We start from the raw sequence: 10465 nt of genomic DNA on the forward strand, positions 1-10465 counted from the left end.
CGTAGCAAGCCTAGCATATAACCTGTCATACCTGATGAATCCCATACATGATCATACATTTATATAAAAATTTTAAACTTTTCATCTACCAAGCTCGACCTGTGCATGCACTGATACTGAATACATAAAAACCCCACACTAGAGCCCTCATCAAATGCTCTAGTTGGGTCAACATTACATACATCAAGCTTGGTTTACATATCTCAACATATAAGACATTTCATAATGATCATGAACAAAAGGGATAAACCAAACATTCTAGGGTCAAGCACAATACTAATCCTCAATACAAAACTGTACAATATCTTACATTACATTACATTTCATTATCTTTCATGTCCACAACTAACTATTACATACATAAGACTTTTACTCTTGCTGACTTCTTGGTCTATCCCGAACCTGCAAACCTGGGGGTTAAGGGAGAGGGGTGAGCTACTAGAGCCTAGTGAGCAGAATAGTAAAATAATATATTAAAATCCATGCTTTCATGAAATGTATCACATCACAAACAAATCACATCAAGGATGGACTTTTCACCAATAGCCCTCTACACATTCCAATGGTGCTAGGGGTATAGAATGTGCCTCGCTGGTCTTTCTCTTAACATAACATAACATAACATTCCAATGTGCCAGGGGCGTAAAATGGACCTCACTGGTCTTTCTCTTACTCTATGCCAAGGGCGTAGAATGGGCCTCACTGGACTTCCGTACCGTATCATCGTCATCATATCATATCGAGGGCCAATGGGTCATCCAACATCCATCCACATCAACATCATAGTATGCAATGCAACATGTTCATGAATTCTAATGCAAACAACCTAGTATATATCATGGCATTCGTGATGCATGAACATGTTCAAAATTTATTTACTTTGAAATATAAAGATCCATTCTACTCACCTCAGGCTGACTCTGCAAAGACTCTGAAGCAGCTATCTCACTGCTGGGGTCCTCTGTTCCTCGGGTCCGAATCTACACAGGTGGACTCAAATGAAGGACCAAACAAATACTAACATAACTCTAAACATCTCCCCCAAAACCCCCTTAAAACATCACAAAAAATCCATAGAAAACATGCAAAGAAAGGCTGGATAGGACACTTTCGGCGGCAGGTTCGGCGGCCGAAAGTCCCTTCCAGATTCGAAACTCAGGCACTTTTGGCGGCAGGTTCGGCGGCCGAAACTCTCCTCCAGAGCCGAAAGTCCAACTTTCGGAGGCGAGTTTAGGTGGCCAAAACATGACACCACAGGCAAGTTTGGCAGCCGAACATGGCTTCGGCAACTGAACCTGAGTTCTTCCAAAATGGGAGAACTCAAGCCTCTCATGCACATATGCCTCCCAAACCTTCCAAACTCAAACACAACACTCCCAAGCATGCATAAACATGTAAAAACACATTTTCAAGCATTTAGGGGCTTAAAACTAGCCTAAACCCCAACAAACATCACATTAAACATGCATTTACCATAAAGGGTACATAAACCCTAATACTTTAAATCTACTCTAAACATGCATCATATACCCTTAAAACCCCACAAAACTTACTTAAAATATAAGAGAGGGTGATGATCTACTCTTACCTCTTGAAGATCGAGAGGAGAGGCGATCCAAACTTGGAAATGTAGAGAAACAAGCTCCTGAGGTCTCTAAACTTCTAAAATCTTGATCTTAGCTTTAAAATCTTCAAAACATGGTAAAAACTCATAAAAACTCTAGGAGATTTGAAGGAAAACATAAAATCAACCATGGAGGGTCAAGAACTCACCTTTGCCCGAAAATGGAGAGAAAAACTCGCCCATTTTTGGACATGTGGCCTTTTATAGGTGGCTGGCTAGACCACCTTCGGAGGCCAAAGGTGCTTCCAAAACTCCACCACGTTTGGTGGCCGAACTTGGGGTTCGGCGACAGCAAAAAGGAGCCACCTTCGGAGCCAAACATGAGGTTCGGCGGCCGAACCTGGCATTTCCCTTCAAAACTTTCTTTTCTTTCAAAACTCAATTTTCTTTCTTAATCAAACCATAAAACATGTAAAAACATTTTTGGAAAACCTTTATTTTACCCTTCTAGAAGATTCCGACATCCGAGAAATTCCGGATTCCAACGGAAATTCCGCCGGAGGTAGAAATTCCGGTGCCGGAGTCTAGCCGGGTATTACACCAGTCACTTTACAACCGGGTCCGCGTGCGTGCTAGGGGTAGGTAAAAGGGACAGGGGATCTTCTTCCACATGGGGGCTCCTTTTTTCCCTCTCTCTCCATTTTTTCTGATTTTCTTTGCAACTCTTGCCTATTGATACTACGGTAGTTCTCGAGCCTGATTTGAACGTCGGAGGGTCTCCACCGGGGGCCATCCCGGTAGACCCCTGACCGTCTTTCTTCATCTTGCAGATTCCTTCTTCAAACCGAATGTGGAGAGACCCATATGATAGGGTAAGAGGAAACCAGATCTATCAAATATGGGCCAAGAAGAAATCAGATCCATATAATATGGGGCGAGAGGAAACCAGATCTATCAAATATGGAGCATAGAGAGATTCAGATTTATCAGGAATTTAGTTATCAAGATACATAGAAATAAGCTACATCTTTAACTAAGACACCCATAAAAAAAAAACTTAAATTCATCAGTACATTTTCTTCACTTAAGTGCAAAGAAGATAATAAAATATAAAAGAACAAAGTCACACTTAATGAATAAGTAATGGTTAAGAGATATAGTTTAAAGAAATATATGGTTATAATAATATTACTAGTTTCTCTCGCACATTAATTTTTTTATTCACGTTGGTTTAAATTATATCATTTCTCTTATGACTAGAGTTATAAAAAAAATTGTTAATTAATTTTTTTATATGGTATTTTAATTAAAAATACAACTACTAATTTTCTCGCTATCTTAATAAATATATTCTCATTATCTAAAATTAAATTTTCTCGGTATTTTAATAAATATATTCTCAATATCCAAAATTAAAAGATTAGAAATAAATATGAATTTGTGAAAATATTTAAATTCCAATATATTAAAAAAATTGAGACATAAATATGAATTTATTAAAAGATTTAGTTATTTTATATAGTAGATAAAAATATAATTAATTAAAAATAATAAAAAATACCATTAATTTTAATTCATAGTTAAAATTATGATAAATTTTAAAAGTTGAATTTAATCGTTAAAAATTAAAAATTTAGAAAATTAATATAATTTAATGAAAATATTTAAATTATTTGAATTAATAGATCTTTCAAATATATTAATTTAAACTTGGATGTTGTATTTTGAATGACATTATTAAACTTGATAGTTTTTTTTACAGGGATGACAATAGACCCGGTATTTTTTAGTATTTGTTCTAACCGAACTCCCTCAAGACAAATTAAGTAATATATAATTGAATTTAAAATAAATTCAAATCAGGTTTAAAGTGCCTGTTTTTCAATTTAGTTTATCCAAATAATTAATCAAATATAAAATATAACACTTATAAAATTCTCAATATATTTTTTAAAATGAAAATTATTAATGAGAAATATATTTTCTATATAAAACTAAATTTGTTCAACATTCACAGATTTAAATTGATAATAAAATCTAAATAAATTTGAGAGTTCTCAAGTTTTATTCTCTTAATTCCAAATCCTCATTTAAAAAAAAAAAAAATTCTATCTCTTTATTATTCTATTTTTCCTTAATACTTTAATGTGAATAAGTGTTTGTAGATATAACCTTTCATAATTAAGAGGTTTTTTTTATGAAATTTAAATAACTCTGAAACTTAAATGATTAATTTGTTTAGAGTAATATAATAAATAAGTTTATAAATATATTGATCCACTAAAAGATAAAGTATTCTTTAATAGCTTAAGGAGTTATAAGGATGTGTTCATCCCTCTGGAGTAATAAGGTGATTGCCGTGTGCTAGAGCATTGGAGTGATAAGGTGTATTTTTGTAAATATGTTTTACTTTGAATGTGTCTAAGTGGTTATGATTCTGCGAGTGATGAGTTTGATTGCCTAAGTTAGTTCAGTTATTTTCTCCTGTTTATTTGCTACTATGGTTGTTTTTCTACTTATTTAAAGCTGTGTAATTTAGCTCATTGATATACTGAGCTACATTCAATTATAATAAAATACATTTCTTAATAATTTCCTTTTGGTATCAGAGCCAGAAAGAGCAAAAGTATCGCTCTTTTTTTCTTTTCTTTCTGTCCACTCACCATGACTTCTTCTACCTTGAATGTAGCGAATTTCGTTACACTAAAGCTGAAACAAACCAATTACCAACTTTGGAGAGAACATGTGTTGAGTTTAGCTGAGAGTCAAGAATTATCCGATCATTTAGTGGCGGAATTTCCAGCAGATCAGAAATTCACTCCTCCTCCAACACCAATTCTAGAAAATTATCAACCACAGCAGTCAAATGAATTTCAAACATGGCAAAAGTCCGACCGATTGCTTCGAGGGTGGATCTACGGAACCCTTAGCGAAGAATCTCTGGGACTTGTCATTGGGCTAGAAACTGTGTGTGCTGTTTGGAGTGCATTAAAAGAGGCCTATGCACAAGATTCACAAGAAAGGGTATTTACCCTACGCCAACAGCTAACTTATTTTCGAAAAGATGAAAATAAGACAATCACAGAGCACTTACGCTTGTTTAAGGAGATTTGTGATAATCTGGCTGCAATCGGGAAGAAAGTTCCAGACGATGAAAAGATCTTCTGTCTTCTCACAAGTTTAGGTCCGCAATATGAGACCTTCACCACCACCATGCTCAAACCACCACGGCCAAGTTACAACGAGCTGGTTTCCCAATTAAAAAATCTGGATCAGAGGCGAAGTTGGTTCTCCAATCAGTCGGATTCTGCGCTTGACCAGATCGCGCATGTTGCCTTTTATGGTAATCAACAGAAACAAGCCAATTCCAGTTCGAATCGACGCAACAATTTCGATTCTCATGGACGGGGGTTTCAGGCCCAACAAACTCGAGGACAGGGTCAGAACAGAGGATCATACTCCTCTCAACGTCGCCCTCCACCACCTGGTCAGCGAAGAATGACTCCCACTGAACGGAAACTTTATAAGGATGAAATTTGCCAATACTGTGGCAAAAAGGGGCATATAGCCAAAATCTGCTGGTGGATATCTAAAGCACAACGTGAAGATCCTCCACAAGCCCTTGCAGCTCTCAAGCTTAACAATGGAGTCGTGGAAACGGACTGGGTAGCTGATTCGTGCGCGTCTGATCACATGACAGGTAACAAACTTCTTCTAAAAAATATTGATAAGTATAATGGACCTGATTCGATTACGATAGGGGATGGTACCTTCCTGCCAATTGATGGTGTAGGTACAGCCTGTTTAAACCAAAAATATAATTTGCCTATCTCTAATGTGTTATCTGTTCCTGATTTAAAACAGAACTTGTTATCCATTAGCCAACTGACTGATGAATATCCTGTAAACTGTGAATTCTCTAACGTGTCTGTTAATGTAAAGGATCAGGAAATGGGACAGGTGCTCTTAACAGGACCAAGGAGGCATAATTTGTATACGTTGTCTGGAGTACCTACAGCTTATTTCTCGAATCGGTTTAGGACTGGTACCGCTGAGATTTGGCATCAACGATTAGGACACCCACAAGCTTCTGCAGTTTCAGTTTTATTTAATAAAAATCTAGTTGATGTAAAAGGTTCATTGCAATCTAAGTTTTTGTGTGATAGTTGTCAGTTAGGCAAATTGAGTAAGTTTCCTTTTAATTCTTCAGAACATACTAGTTCATCTAGTTTTGATAAGATTCATTGTGATCTATGGGGATCAGCCCCTGTAATTTCTTTTTCTAAGTTTAAGTTTTATGCATGTTTTGTTGATGACTTTTCAAAATATTCTTGGATAGTTCCTTTAAAGAAGAAATCTGATTTCTTTGTTACTTATTTAGCATTTGAACAATTTATATTTCGACAATTTGGGAAGCGAATTAAAGTTTTTCATTCCGATGGAGGAGGTGAGTTTGTTAATAATGCTTTGTCTTCTCATTTTCTTGCACATGGCATAAAACATCACATTTCATGTCCATATACTCCTGAACAAACAGGTGCCGTTGAACGGCGACATCGAGTAATACGTGAACTAGGTTTAACTATGATGTACCATAGCCATATGCCGTTATGTATGTGGGTAGAGGCTTTTCAGGCTGCTGTCTTTCTTTTGAATAGGTTACCTACTACTGTGTTGGGCAATGAGACACCATTTTATATGCTACATGAATTCCATTTTGATTATAGTTCATTACGGGTCTTTGGTTCGAAGTGCTTTCCATACATTTGGGATTCTAGAAGTCATAAGTTTGATCCAAAATCTTGCTCATGTGTTTTTGTTGGTTACAGTGAAAAACACAAAGGTTATAAATGCTTTAACCCTAGAACTAAAAAATTTATCATAAGCCGTCATGTAAGTTTTGATGAGGCAGTTTTTCCTTTCAAGTCGTCATCTTTTGATAAATCCTTTGCTCTTAAAATTATGAATTCTTGGCTACCTGATTGTTCTGGTTTAAATACCCAAACTAATGTAACTGATTCTTCTCTTCGTTTACAGGAATGTGCACCATTTATTTCAGCTGTTAATGTAGCAGGTATTTTGCCGTGTGAAGAAGAGTCTGATGTGCTGCCCCCGCCAGCAGCAGGCACACAGTCAGCAGTAGTGTTACAGTCACCAGCTGACCCACTAGCTGCTCAACAAACAACCACTGCTGTGTCTGCTGGACAGCCCTTGCAAACGGACCAAAATGTTGTTGTACCAGCAGCAGCTCAGGAAGCTGGTTCATCTACAACGTCTCAACACCAATTAACAGAACACGTTCTGTCTTATACTTCAGATGTACTAGCCGATCAGTTTTCTGCAGTTGAGGTATTTGCAGCACAACCAGAAGCCGAGTTGATTCAAGACCAGGAACCAGAGGAGCTTCCTGTTGCCGCTCCGTTGCTCCATGATCAACCCATCACGGATCAGCACATGATTGAATCTAGTGCACAACAGGAGCAGTCTTTAGAGGTTCTACACATAGGTGATTCGGTTAGTGCAGGAGCAGGTAATTCTTCTTTAGCTGAAATTAATGTACCTGAGGAGCATGTTGAGGATATAGCACCTAATCATTCTATGATTACTCGTTCAAAATCAGGTATTGTTAAACCCAATCCATGATATGCTTTGAATGTTACTATGTCTTCTGTTATTCCGCCTGAACCAAAAAATGTTAAACATGCTCTTGCTCATAATGGTTGGAAAAATGCTATGCTTGATGAATTTAATGCCTTGACTAGAAATAAGACTTGGACTTTGGTTCCCCGTACATCTGATTTGCATGTTATAGGGTGTAAATGGGTGTATAAAGCTAAGTTGAAACCAGATGGCACTTTAGATAGGTTAAAGGCCCGTCTTGTTGCTAAAGGGTTTCATCAACTAGACGGTGTAGATTACACTGAAACGTTTTCACCTGTTATTAAACCGGGCACAATTCGTTTGGTTTTAACTGTTGCGTTGGTCAGGCATTGGCCTATTCGTCAGTTAGATGTGAAAAATGCTTTCTTGCATGGATTTATTTCTGAGAATATTTATATGGAACAGCCACCAGGAATGATTGATTCTAATAATCCTTCCTATGTTTGTAAGCTCCAACGAGCTCTTTATGGATTGAAACAGGCGCCGCGTGCCTGGTTTGATAGACTGAGTGTTTTTTTACTGAAATATGGGTTTTATTGTAGTCTTGCATATCCTTCTCTATTTGTTTTCCATTCGGCAGTTGGTACTTTAATTCTTCTAATTTATGTTGACGATATGCTTCTTACAGGCTCTTCCAATACTCTTGTTCAGTCATTTTTGCAGGTTTTAAATTCAGAATTTTCTATGAAAGATCTTGGTCCTTTACATCACTTCTTGGGCATTCAGGTTCAATCCACAACCACTGGACTTCATTTATCCCAGACTCATTATGCCTATTCCATTTTGGAGCGTGCTCAAATGCTAGAATGCCAGCCTATGCCCACGCCATTGGTCCAAAAATCGGTGTCTACATCCGTTGACACACCTATTGATGATCCAAGTTATTTTCGTGTGCTTGCAGGGTCATTGCAGTATCTCACGCTTACCCGTCCAGACCTTTCTTTTAGTGTTAATTATGTTTCCCAATTTATGCACTCTCCTCACATGTCCCACCTCAAATATGTTCGCCGTATTTTACGTTATTTAAAAGGCACTCTTGACTTAGGTCTTTCTCTTACAGCAGATACGTCACTTGCTCTTTCTGCTTTTTCTGATGCAGACTGGGCCGGCTGTCAGATGACAAGACGTTCCACAACTGGTTACTGCACTTTTCTAGGGTCTAATATTGTTTCTTGGTGTGTCAAGAAACAGACTACTGTTGCCCGTTCCAGCACCGAGGCAGAGTATCGAGCTATGGCTCATGCCGCCGCAGAGCTAACTTGGTTAGGATATCTGTTGGATGATTTACGAGTTCCTCAACGTAATCCACCTATACTTTATGGTGATAACTTAAGTGCTTTATATTTGACTATTAATCCGGTTCTTCATGCCCGTAGCAAACACATAGCTTTGGACTATCATTATGTGAGAGAACAAGTTGCTCAAGGGGTCTTAATCACTAAGCACATTCCGTCCACTTTCCAACTGGCTGACATATTTACTAAGTCAATGACTAAAGCTCGCCTGGCTCAATTTCGACACAAACTTTGTCTTCAGCCCTTACAAAGTTTGAGGGGGGATAATAGCTGAAGGAGTTATAAGGATGTGTTCATCCCTCTGGAGTAATAAGGTGATTGCCGTGTGCTAGAGCATTGGAGTGATAAGGTGTATTTTTGTAAATATGTTTTACTTTGAATGTGTCTAAGTGGTTATGATTCTGCGAGTGATGAGTTTGATTGCCTAAGTTAGTTCAGTTATTTTCTCCTGTTTATTTGCTACTATGGTTGTTTTTCTACTTATTTAAAGCTGTGTAATTTAGCTCATTGATATACTGAGCTACATTCAATTATAATAAAATACATTTCTTTATAATTTCCTTTTTCCTAACTAGTATTTTTTCTATACATGAGATTGAACCATCACTTAAAAGAGAGAAAAAAATCACTCATCCCAATATTTATTGACGAGAGTTTTTCTCTTTAGCTCTCTATATTTTTTTCTTTAGGATTTTAAACTCTTTTTATTGTCATTCATTGACTTTCTCTACTTTTTCTCTACTTATATGTATATATATTTAATTTTAATTTTATCAATAAATCTAAAACATTTTAATAGGGTTTCTTTTGATTTACCTTTATTTGGTAGATTGGAGATCTACCTTAATAGCTTCTTATGGAATGGATTGAATGTTTTCTTTTGTGTGTTTTTTATTTGTGTGACAAAGTCCAGGGCGAACATTGTGTTCATGCTTCTCCTTGTCATTCTGTAATTTATATGATTGTAAAAAGACTGAGTATCATGGGTTTCTGATTTCGAAGAAGTCCATTGGTGACCATAGGGTTATTAAGACTCTGTCCCTTTCAGAGCCACTGTCTTCAGCTATTTTAACTCTTGCCTGGATGAGATTCAATTTGATTTTTATAAGGCCATCTCCAACGCTGCACCAAATTCTATTTTGGCGTTGGAGATGACCCTCCAATGCAGCGCCAAAATCTAACGGGATTTTAGCGCTGCGCTATAGTGTCACGCCAAATAAGGCATGACACTGTAGCAACGCCATTTTTTTTAATTTATATCTTTTTTTATTTTTTTAATTTATAATATAATTCAAAACTTATATATATTTTTAATTAAGTTTAATTTTTTTTTCACTCTCATAATTTATTATATTTTTAATTTATTTTATATTTTTATAATTATTAAAATTTAATTTAAATTAATATATTCACAATCATAAATAATATTTATAATAAATTAATTTATTTATAATATATTTATAAAATAATTAAATATTTGAATGTTGGATGAAAATATAAAATATATAAATATTTAGAGTGAATATATAAAATTATATGAATTTTTTGAGTGAAATATATAAATAAAATTAAAGTAAAATAAATAATATAATATTAAAGAGAGAAGAATATAAATAAAATATTCTTTTTAGTGTTAAAAATAGTACAGAAATTAGAGATAATATTACACTATTTTGATGCGTTGCACCAAAATAATACAAAAAATGATCTTAGGGTTGGAGATGGGTAATGGAGATGGGTAATGATGAATATACCAACAACACCGCAATATGAATCACTAAGATTTTTTTTAATCATTTTTATAGGTTTTGAGCTTATTCATATGTTTTAAAGGCATCATTGAGATGAAGATTTTATAAAATTATAAATTTTTTACTTTAATATATAATTTCATAAATATTATAAATGAAATTTATACCTTCGTATAATTTTTTTAGTCTTTAAT

The sequence above is a fragment of the Manihot esculenta genome, chromosome 14 (assembly GCF_001659605.2).
Source record: "Manihot esculenta cultivar AM560-2 chromosome 14, M.esculenta_v8, whole genome shotgun sequence".
Taxonomy (NCBI): domain Eukaryota; kingdom Viridiplantae; phylum Streptophyta; class Magnoliopsida; order Malpighiales; family Euphorbiaceae; genus Manihot; species Manihot esculenta.